Source organism: Spea bombifrons, chromosome 1, assembly GCF_027358695.1.
Source record: "Spea bombifrons isolate aSpeBom1 chromosome 1, aSpeBom1.2.pri, whole genome shotgun sequence".
Taxonomy (NCBI): domain Eukaryota; kingdom Metazoa; phylum Chordata; class Amphibia; order Anura; family Pelobatidae; genus Spea; species Spea bombifrons.
In genome coordinates this window covers 101,780,100-101,793,003 of record NC_071087.1, presented here as the reverse complement: position 1 = coordinate 101,793,003, position 12,904 = coordinate 101,780,100, and positions in this window count along the sequence as shown.

Sequence of the window (12,904 nt, the reverse complement as noted above, 5' to 3'; positions counted from 1 at the left end):
CTGTAGATTTGTATGTGGTGTATCGACAAAGATCCTTGGTAAGGACTGAAACATCGATCTTATAGCTTTGTACTAATAAAGTGGATTGTTGATTGCTGAATAGTCCTGTGAGTGCGTGTCTATTTTGACATGTATTTATTGGCTGCACAGCACCCCGACCACTCAACTGCTTGAAGAAACTATCTGGCTGAGTGCAGTCCCAAACTCCAGATAATAAGCCTAGGCTGTTACAATCTCTACAAGCCCAGACGTCCATCCTGGCTCTTGAAGAGAGGACATAAATACATGCCATGATTTAGCATTGAGTGGTGGAAAGTCTCCTGTATCCAACTGCTTATCTCATATTTATTCTAATTTCCGGCAAGGTCTCACTGCTACTGTGACATACAATAAGAGTTACTGTTAATTCAAAATTGACTAGTAAACTACATAAAAAGATAGAAAAGAAAAAGTGTCGGTGCGCTAAGCTAGTCTCAGGCTCAAATAATACAAATGTATAATATGAGGCCTACCAAACAGTGTGAGCATGCTGCAAGAAACAGTGTATTGGCTGTACAATGTATACAAAAAACAAAAACTGTCTGCGCTTCTTACCCTAATAAAGTTGGCAACAAATATATAAACATAATATAAATGAGAGGTTTTGGTTATATGAATTGGCCAAAGCATAATTAAGCTCACCCGCCACGTCAAGGCACACTCTCAATTTATATTATGTTTATATATTTGTTGCCAACTTTATTAGGGTAAGAAGCGCAGACAGTTTTTGTTTCTTGTATACATAAAAAGATACATGAAAAGTCACATAGATATTTAGGTTTGAAAAACAATATCCAGTGTAATTCAGAACCACACTAAAATAGCATGAGTGACAATGCTAACCCCTACCAAAAAGTCAACATCAGGGACCGTGGGTGGTTGTTACAACCTGCCCTGTTGAGTAACTCTGAACAGTTACATTTCCTCTGTCATTGTTAAGCCCTGTAGCATCACCTACACTGTTCATCATTTCTTAACCCTTTGCTCTCCTTTTCGATGGACTGTTACAATTACTTAGATGGGATATATAAGCACAATCTGAATGGCTTGGCTATGGATTATTCAGATACGTGGTCATGTGCGTGGTCATGTGAAGGGTATTTTACTACCCCAAAATACTGCAAGCACTCTAGGCAACAATACATAACTAAAACAATAGAAATAACTCAAATTAATATAATATATTTAAAAAAAAAACTATAATTAAAGGGGTGAGCGATAGAAGCAAAAAAGCACATTTTGAGCCCTTACTGAACCATGGTATATTAGGGGAATGAATGCCCCACTGAACTATCAGATATCAATCTCAGAGGTATGATTATGGCTATAATTATGCTGTTTCCCTTGTGGCTCTCTCATAGTAATTATTTTTGTTTATAAAGCACATGAATAGGGTTTAGATTAAAAAAATAAACATCAGGGACATAACAATTCAAATCAGGTTCAATCACTTCAAAGGATGTGACGTTACCATTAGACTATTTTAATGAACATATCTTGTCTACATGACATGAAAAATGTTATCTAAATTGAATAATAATAAGGGATTATAAATCACTTGGGGATAGGTGAATTAATAAGATTGTCATTACCTGTTTGACTACAGAACATTTTAAACAATTGTTTCTGCTAAGAAAACAAAGTTCCTTTTACTACTAAATAAGATTCCGAAAAGGTTTTTGTTTTTTTTTTAATGCTCCTATTTCTTTTTCTTTTTTGGGAAGTTTTAAGTAGATCAGTCAAAAGACCTTCAACACAAAAAAAATAAGATTCAGGAAACATTTGCATATTCAGTAGAAACTTTATATAAGAACACTCCAGGGATCAGATCAAACAGAGAGGATATTCTTCCAACATGAATTAATTTCCAGAATCTCACGTTCAGAAGTTGTTTTCCTTTTAAACAAAGGTCTTTGCCATTTTTTGTTCAATAACACAAAACTGGTTTATGGCACCTTATCAAAACAAAACAAAAAACAAATCAAGAAAACTTAGTCCAGTGGATCTTATTGGGTTTTGGTTCTGTGATACTGGATGATACTTGAGAAACATTTTATAGTAAAGTTTATTTGATTGCAACGTTAATTAGCAAACTTTTCAATCAGCCAGATATGGCTCCATTTGGAAGTAACTTATAAGAAGATGCTAGCTAGGAACAATGTGAGAAATATGTGTCAAACTACAGCTAAATGTTGTAAAATCAGTGTTTCAAATCAGTGTTAAAATAGAACATAGGTCTCGGGATTATTAGGAAACATAGAATTTGATTGCATACAAGAACTTTTCGGCCAATATACAGTAGTTTCCCTGTTTCTTTCTGGTGGGAAGACTCAAGTCTTAATCAGTCCTTTGTCTCATCTTACATTGAGGATAACCCTGAACCCTGCATTAACCTCTAGCACCTATGATGATAGGCGGCTCCGGTTATCTACTTTTAGCTAGCAGCAATACTAGCAATTTTACACTCATAAAATAAGGAATTGACAATTGAGATCAACATATGTATTGTAATTAGGATACAATATGGTGTGAAATCAAAATAATTTTAGAAGATGTTGGCTGATTTTGCACATATCTCCATTGTGTTTACTGCTGATCTGATGATTACAACAATGAGAGCTTCACTCTGAAGAGACACCCTGATCTATAGCCACTTTCCACCACCACAAAATCCACCGGACTAGTTCCGATGATAACGGGTTGCTTCAAATGACAAAACTGCCATGTCTGTGATTATAGGAAACCAAGTAAGATCATCTAAGGTAAAAAAAAACATGAGATATCCAGTCATTTATTAAGTTTAAAACCACTGGAGCAGCATATCAGATTACTGTTGAACATGGAAATGTTCAAGCCTCTGATTTGATGCTGAATCTTAGAACATCTAGATTTAGTTTATAGGAAGAAAAAAATCTTAACCTTCTGTGATCTAAACAGCAGAAAGGTGGTGGTAATAAAAGGCCAATAAAAAAATTGTCACTAACTTTACAAGCATAAAACCTTATCTTCCAAAGGGCTTAATGAAGGATTTTCATTCCCTCCATTCATAGATTAACACTATTTTTATATAATTAGAATCATGAGTATATAAATATAATATATATATATATATATATATATATATATATATATATATATATATATATATATATATAAATATACTGTATGGTATGTGTAAAATATTTCAATAATTTATTCATGTTATTATGGTAAAATTCTTAATTTAAGATTGTTTAAGACATCAGTTGTTATACCTCTATCCTGCTAATTACAGCAAGTCACATTAGTTTGAATTTAGGGCCTTCACGTTAATTTGCAATTTAAAGCCTTCTCTGGACACTATTAATGAGGCATCTGTGCATAGGCATCGCTACAGGGGGACAAGGGGGGTCAATTGCCCCACCTAGATTATTCCTGGGCCCCTATCAGCTACAGGACCAATTGGCACATTGTCACCTAAACACATGGGCACGTTGGGCAGCTGCCAGCAATGTGATTCCCCACGAAGCCCCTAAAACATTAGCGTATCTATAGGAGGGGGGGCGAGCATGATTTAACAACCTGTGTGCAGCTCAGGTCTAAAGTTTGGTCAGAACCTGCAAATATTCACAACACAAAAAAATATATAGAACAGCACACAATCCAAAAAAGCCATGAACAATTAGATATCGCCAAACACGGGGTACTTTGACGTAGCAGCGGGCTAAACAATGATCATGTAGTGTGCTGTAATCCCCAATATTTATGCCTTAGATAGGTGCTTTTTGAATGGTAATTACTGGGTATGTGTTGAATTCTCTCTTTTCTGTACTTACTGATCATTATTATTCTAGCAGCAACCTCGCAATTTGAATGTTGTATTCCTTTTATGCTTCTTTGAATTTGCACTCCCCTATTTTGTATATACACATTGAATGTGCTGACTGGTTTATGGATTTCTAATTATGCCTCCATGCACTGGTGTAACTTCAGGGGTCACAGTGGTCACAGTGGTCGCCCCGTTCTTCCTGTCTCCTTGTACCAGTTCAAAATAGTTTAGAATGGGCCCTTCCGACCTAGATCACAGCGATCCAAGTCGGAAGGGCCCTTTCTAAACTATTTTGACCCAGCATGGGGAGACAGTAACATATTGGGGTCACGTGAGGTCACGCGACCCCACGGTGAAACCTAGGCTGCCCGCATAGTGTGCCCGAGCATCCAGAAGGAAAGCTGCAGGAGTGGTGAAAGGTAAGTGGGGGCAGACAGTGGGATATACTGTATGTATATGTGTTTGTGTGTGTGTTTATATATATATAGATATATAGATATATATATATGTGTATATATATGGATGTGTACTTGTGTGTGAGCATGCATGTGTACTTCTGTGTGTATGTTTGAAAATGAATGTGTGTGTATGAGCATGTGCATTTGTGTGTGTTTGAGCCTGAATGTGTACTTGTGTGAGCATGGATATGTACTTGTGTGTGTGAGCATGGAGTGAGCATGTAAGTGGGGTGAGATGGAGTGTGTGTTAGTAAGTGTGTGTTTACATATGTTGTATGTTGGAAGGGGGGCAAGGTTCAAAGATGGCACAGACCAGTTGCAATTTTTTGCACCAGGGCCCCGTGTTTTCTAGTTACGCCCCTGCTTCCATGCTGTTTTATTTTTTTATCAATGGTTGGGCTTTCCTATAGGTGATACTTTTTTTTCACAGCTGTGTGATTGTATCAGCCAACCACACATCTGGGCCACAATAGCCCCACTTTTTTGTTGAAACGTGAGCTTTTTGTTGTGATACTATATTTTTTAGGAATATTATATAGTTGCTGTTTGTTTTTTTGTTTTTTTGTAAATGCATATTTATTGGGAATCATAACATAAAATGGTATCAAAATATAAAATGAATAAAGATCTAACTAAGTATCCTAAGGTATTACAGTCAAGTCAGTAATTCCCCTCACCAATTAGATTGGATTCTAGAATTGTATATTGTGTCTACTAATCGCCTTAAGAAGGTGTTTAACCCCCACTTTTCATTTTTCTTGTAATTACTTCCAAGCCTAAAGCTCTTGTTAACAATGTGTATATTGTTTTTTTTTAAGTGTTTGAACCGAAGAGACATACTAGACATCTGACTACAGTTTGGGTACCACAGCATCATGTTCACTTTCTCTTGAAATAAAAACGATGACACGTTTTTTTAAGTTTTATATATATATTTTTTTAATTTTGTTCAGCATTAAAGAAAGGAACATTGATTGTCATTTACAGAAAACATTCAAAAATCATGTGTGCATTATAATGAAATCATACAGCAAACTAATCATTTACAGGACATGAGATAAAATCTATTACATTCTACATTAACATGGATCCCTTGCATTCGAAAAGAAATGTCGGTCCATGAAAAGAAAAATAACAACAAAAAAAAACAATTATAACTTATGACAATTATAACTTTATTTAAAAGTATCGGACTTTTGGACTAAGAGAGAAAACAAACTAGTGTGGGAGTTATAAAGACATTTTGAGTATCACATTTGTGTCTTCAACGTCTCAGGCAAACAAGGGCAGTAGAAATACACTATTTTACATTTATGTTCTGGAAAACATAATCTATGTGACTGTACAGGGACATACATAGAATTAATTATTTTAATACAAAATGTTCAAGGGTAATGCTGCTATACAAGTGATATCAGGCAAAGAAGTTATATGAAAATATCCAAACTCTTGAGATGCAAGAATGGTGGTTAGGCCATTGGTTTGTCTTTCACATGCCATTTAGTGGGGCAATCCTGCAAAGCATTCAATAAACCCAGAGAATGGGCTTCATGACAACTGTAAACGCTATGAGTTGGAGAAAATAGTCCAAGAGGTTAATTCTGGGTGTAAGAGTATCATGTCTCCTACTGCAAATTAACAATAGGGAATTTAGAGGAACAAGAGCACCAATAAACAATACAGAACATTATTAAGAGGACAACTTAACGATGCAGGCCTTCCAGAACAAAACCAGAGTTGAAGACAAAAAAAAAAATAATCACGGCATGCTTAGAAATATACAATCTCCTGCGTTTATGCTTCCTATAGCACCATTTACAGGTAATACCTTCAGAAACCAACTTAGGTATAAAAAGAAAAATCTTCTAAGACAAGTCAGGTCTTATTTTCAAATATATATATATATATATATATATATATATATATATAATATAACTGCAGAAGAGATGTTTTCTTGTAACATTGCCTATTTGTTCCTTGTACACAGAAGAACATTCCTTTTTTTGTCTATAGGAACTTTGAAAACACACATACGTACAGAGATACAAACAATGTGAAATTTAAAAAAATTATTTAATTCATTCAGTTTACTTGCTAGAATCAAAAATACTAATGTCAACGGAATGTCAATACTTAACATTAGAAATTAGACCGCTAAGCCATCTCACATAAATATGTTTGAGCTCAGTGAGCATGTCTGCACCTTTACATCATTATACTAATAACGTATTTAATGTACAGCAAACATAACAACAAGGGGGCATTGCTATTACTTTAAAGGAGATTCATTTTCTTTTATTGTGTAACAATATATCTGGACTTTTTATGTATGTTCAAATACATTTAATCTTCAATGCAAGCAAGGAAACATTACAGTAAATATATATATCTATATATATATATATATAGATATATATATTATAAATGTTTAAAAACAGCCTAAGATTTGAATGTTCAATATCCAATTTTTTAAGTGCTTCTATAAAGTCTTATTTAGAGTAGACTGGATTTGCATCAGTTATGCCTAGGGAATTGGAACATATTGGAACACAGACTTCTTTTTTAAGCGGTGGTAGCTTACCAAGGTCAGGGGGCACCTTAAACATTTTTAGAAATAAATTCAATTTTGTTTGATCATATTACACACCTCTCTGGTGAGGTGCTTCATGGGTGGTGGCAGTTATTAACAGGCTTTGTGGCAAATGATTCCCTAATTGTCCCATAGTCAGCGATGTATTTAATAAGACTTGTCATGGACACTGATCCACTAAAACAAACACTTTGCCTATCCGTGCTCATGTATGACACTAAAATGAGGAATGTATAATTGAATAATAAGAAAATGATAGTATACACACGACCCTATCAAAAGGTTTTTCAAAATGTTATTTTCTTAGCAATATATCTGCCTCTGTTGCAGAAATGATGTCATAAACCGCATCCTGTGACATCATAATTTGTATTATGCAATAGGTATATAATTACAAATTTTAAAAATGATAGGTTTTTAAAAGATATGTCCCGCATACACAAATCCAACCTTAGTAATGTCCTCTGTACAAAAATGATTGCTATTTTGTTTTATAGGTTTTGTTAACATTTTTCTATTAAGATTTCTCTTTAATTATTTATTGTATTTTTAAAAATATCACACTTTTTGTCAATCTATGGATTGAAAACAAACGTAATCACTATTAAAGACAAATCCCCCTGCTTTAATAATACATTACTGAACATATATATTTTTTTCATTTCAATTTATGCATTCAGCAAGTTCCATAGATCTGTTATAGCTGTTAAGGTAACAAATATAACAAATGCTTTTGTTTAACGTCTAATATGGCTTTAGCAAATGGCTGGTAAGTGAGCTGGCCTTATATCCATTGAGTTGGGAGAGAACAAATGCACAAAACAATGTAGCAAAAAGATATCACAAATCATGGATTTGGAGAAATGTAAATATTAAACAATGTTCCGGAGACAAAAAAAGTAGCTATTATAACAAAAGTCCCAATGTTTATTTTAGTTAAAAGGAAGGTGTCTTTTTGGCTATTTCGGAGTTATTACATGGCTTTTGTTAATTTCGTAAAAAAAAAAAAAAATTATGTGAGCACTATTGGTAGCAGATTCCATGTACAACCCAAGCACCTCTAAAGCAGGGGTTGATTATACCATGTTCTCTATTATGCACCTTAGGTATCATAATGTGGAGTTTAATGTACTTTCTAGACATGTTATTGGAGGCCAGTCGGAAACAGGGAATCTGGTACCCTAGCTGCTTTGCACTGCAACTACATTATGGTTAGCAAGTTGATCACTGAGTGACCAGATGGACTCCTTAACCAGTTAGTTACAATAAAAACATTAATCAGGCAAGGTAGAGATTTTCTGTAGGTGCTCACTGTTAAAGGGAGCTCTGATCACCCTACCCTACTGATCGGCTGAGCACCAAAGGATTTGCATATGCACCGGCTTTCTTGTTGGAGGACCACACATATAGTCACGTAAATTGTACCATAAGGTAGCAGAGGAATTTACAATACTTAAGTTTGGCTAATAATATGGCTCTTTCCTGTTTCAACTAATTAACCCCTTAAGGACAATGGGCGGTCCCTAAACCCATTGAAAACAATGCATTTACGGGCTTTGTCATTAAGGGGTTAAAAACTGGGCAACTTGTTCTTGCGTGTCCTTTATGCACGGACTACAGACATGTACGACTTAGTGTTTCGGCGTCACATTTGATTTGGTTATGGAAACAAATTTTATGCAAAATAATATAGATTAAGAACTGCCTATAATTTCAAATGGTACTGCAAGATATCCTAATAAGAAACATTTTTATTTTCTTTTTCTCTTGTGCTTAGAATATCATTTTTTCCATATCTTCCCAGCTTAAAAATTCAATATTGTACAGACATATTTTTATTAATTCTGCTGTTGAGTAGCACATATCTTTTGTTTTGAGTGACATAGCAGTGTTTTGCGGAAAAGTAAAGTTTTCTGTATCATTCATAAGAATCTGTAGCAAAGGCCTTTTATCAGCCATCAAATTCTATGTTTATATTTTGATATTATAATTATTCACTTTATACCTTATTGATACTAAGCAGCATCCATTCCAAAAATGTATCTGCATGAGGCACCTGGCACATCCGCTGACACAGCAATATTTTGTATAATGTTCGAGCTAAACAATGGACGTAATAATCACGGAACTAATCCATTTGGGTGATAAGTCTCTCTATGGGAGAACCGCTGGTTATGAAAAGGGAAACCTATTATAACTAAAATGAATTCGGCAGCACCAGTTCAGAAAATGATGGCCTTTTTCATTTCTTGAGAAATGTCTTTGGGTTTTGTTGACTCTGGATTTACACAGAAACCAGTATTCATACAGGAATGTTTTCCTACGTAAAACTATTCCTCATAAACAGGCTTCAGAGTTACTCTATACCTGTGGTTAAGGATTTCTTAGTAAACGTGGAGCCGTATGCTATGGTACAATGAGGGCTGGCTCTAGGATTCCTTGCATTGGAGGTGAAACAAATCTCTTACTTTCTTACATAGGAGATGCAATGCTCCCCTACCATCCCAGGCAACTGCTTACGGAAGGGACGGCTCTGATAAAATTGGAGAGATTCCGGAAATGTGCAAGCTTTTTGCCCTCGAATGTATAAATGCCCCTGTGTTATCAGAGGTGGTTATATTTGTGTTGATATTGCAGAAATCGGTTGTTTTTGTTATTCATGTTTTTCATTGACCAGGACAGTGCCAATCACAACCTCAATTTATTGCTACAGTAAAGAAAGCTCTTTGGTGCACAAGAGACCTGGAGTCATCGTTCATCTATTTATCACTGGCTACTTCGACACTAAGGACAATACGTTTGTGTGAGATGTATTCATTTTTACAAAAACCCAGTTTTTTTGTCTAATCCCCAATATTGAATGCAAGTACTAGGTTCACATAAAAAACAACAGACATTGTAATCAAAGATAATATGAAAGGGCTGGTGTTATTTTGAATATAATTTCCCATTTTAAACACTGTGATTGTGTGTTAAAAACCCCAGACATAAAAACACATTATTACACTATGTACATATACACTTTTTATCCATAGACAAGTGTTGTTTTTTTTTTTTAAAAAAATCTGTTACTTGCTTTATTCAGTTAATTATTTGATCCACGTGCTAGTGGTGCTACTCATGTAATATATTAAAAGTTCTACAAATCTTTTGAGCACGATAGGACCATCTTTTGTCCTAATCCATAGTAATTACACAAATAATACATATTTGATCTGAAAAAATATTTAATTTACCCTTTTGTATTTCTACGTTTCCTAAATACCGATAAGAACCAGTTGCTATATACTATCAATAAATAATCATTCAATTATATACACATAGAAATAATATGCTGGTCGGAACAACTGGAGATTGAAAAATAGTACAGTCAATGTTGTGCTTTGTTTGATGAATTCATTGTCCGTTTTGTTGCTAACCCTATTCTTTTAAGATAAGAAAATATTTACATTGAGTATTGAAAGCTTGCCATTTATGAACTAGCAAGTTAAACTTAAAATAAAAACATAATGTTGGTGCCTATGGAACTTGAGCAAATGCCTCCAGCGGCTAAATATTACACAGAAATATATTTTAAATAGGGATTAACGAAACACAGATTATTTACTTGGGGGCTTCCTTTCTTATATGTCGTGGCGGCAAAACTGTATTTTTTGATCAAAATAATAATACGCTTAAAAGATAATGGTTTGTTACCATGTTCTCAAAAATATAATTATTCACAATATTGATGAGTTTAAAGCAGGAGAAAACCATGTATATTATTCCCACAACAGGCTGACAAAATAATCCGTACGCTTGTGATTTTTTTTAAGATCACGGTCTAATCAAGACAGTTATAAGTGCTTTTATGAGCTGGGTTTTAAGACAGACCAGCCTTTAAGGTAATAGTCTGCTCTGTGCAGTGGGCCATCTGTCCTTGTCTGAAGTATAATCCGTTTTGAAGGTTGTTAATACAGTTTTGACACATGAAAACCAAATTGGAGAAGATGGGGATAAAAAGAAAAAAAAAAAAAAAAAAAAAATCGGCAAATGATTCCGACCCTAAGTGTTTTGTAAAAACAAGGGAATTATTTTGTTACTCATTCATTTAATTCAAAAATAAAAAAAAAAGCTGCAGAAATTCTTTACACAAAATTACAAAAGACAGCGTACATATCCACAAATTTTAACAAATCAGTACTGTGCATTTACAATTATTGCTGCTGTGTTTTAACCATCTTAAAGCACAAATACGAGCCATTGAATTTTAACAGTGCAAACTAAGTATAACAGGTTTCAATGTCCCCCACCCCCATCTGCCACCATGATCATTTTGTTGTTGCCTGATACATTCTCTATGCATGCTCCGGGTGTAATGTGTCCCTTTAACCCCTTAAGGACAATGGGGCGGTCCCTAAACCCATTGAAAACAATGGATTTTGAGCCCGTACATGTACGTCATGTAGTCATTAAGGGGTTAAATTCTGGATTCCAAAGTGGGTCCATGGATAGAACAACTTATGCAAGTGAGCGTTGGGATAATTGTAACAACTTCTGAATTCAATCCTGCATCGCTGTGTTTCTCGTAAAAAAAAAAAAAATTGACGTTGGGATAAAAATAACCTTCTTGTGAGTATCAATTTGTAAAGGTTAGTCTTATTAATTTTTACATAAGTTAGGCAGCATGTCTATGTACTTCAGATTTACTTTGCAAATTATTTAAAGCTTGTTATGTGGAAATATTTGATGGGGAATTGGAAATTGTATTGTTTGACTAATTAAAGGGACTTTTTGATTGATGCTTTTCCTTTAGCATCTCTGAAAGTCTAAATGCACAGATTTAATTAATGTGAAATTTAACATCATCGCTGTCTAAATCTGCCATTTGAATGTATTACTCAGTAGCACTGGAAACATCCATTTCCAATGTATGTTTGTTTAATGATGCTATTATTTGAAACGTTTTTGAATATATCTCCATGGACGGAAATATAGTTTTGTTATTAGCATACCTTAAAACACCCACTGTATGTTGAATATTACATATATACAAAAAAAAGTGATTTTGGGGCAAAGTTGGTCTTTTACTTGATGGTGGTCAGGTGGTCATGATAATTGGATGAATCCATTCGTTTCTATGGTGATAACATCACGTTTCAAAGTTTGAATCATACATATATACCTGAACTAATTGATTCACCGCAGACTAAAAAAATCATTAAGAATGGATAGTACAAGTGAAAAGAGTGAAAGGCATACCTACAAACGGATTCTGGCACAATTTAAAAAGTGATCTTATCGCCACCAGCAACCAATGCAATAATCCTGCTGAATAGACCATTCTATTTCTTACATTGGAAAAACCACTTTTAAAACTTCGCACAACAATCACTTTTTATACATAGTGTAGTTGCTGTATTGTCTTATTACTAATAATTGTGCTACATCAATGTATTTTTGTGTAACAGAAATTATACATGTGGGTATTTTCAATGCTATTAGTGTTTGTGATATGCTTTGTGCCATCACTGAAGCGTACATCCCTGAGTGGTAAGCAGTGCAACTTTTTTCTTCAAGGAGTGATTGTCATTCTGAGAATTATATGTCACACATCGGGATTATGGGGAAATTTACATGGAAAGTAAAAACGTCATATTTTTTGCTGTAACACTGAAAAAGCCTAACAAGGTCCAGTACTTAAGAAAATATAGTTTTCTCAATATTTTATGGATTGTGCTATTTCTATAACAAGACAAATATTTTTTATTTTTTTTTTCCGGAGACTTTTCTTTTGTTTGTTAAATATTAACAAAAAAATCCAGTTGCTGGTCAATCAATTACAATATGTAATGGCAGTCACTTTAATTTGCTGTTGGAACTGGGGCTGTGGGTTTCCATATTATCTCTCAGCAGGGATAAATGAATACATTTAAACAATGCAGACTATATTTGCATGTTTGGGAACAATATGCCATAATTGTCCACTGTTCTTATTACCCTGTTTTCCAAACAATCAGCAAAGCATTC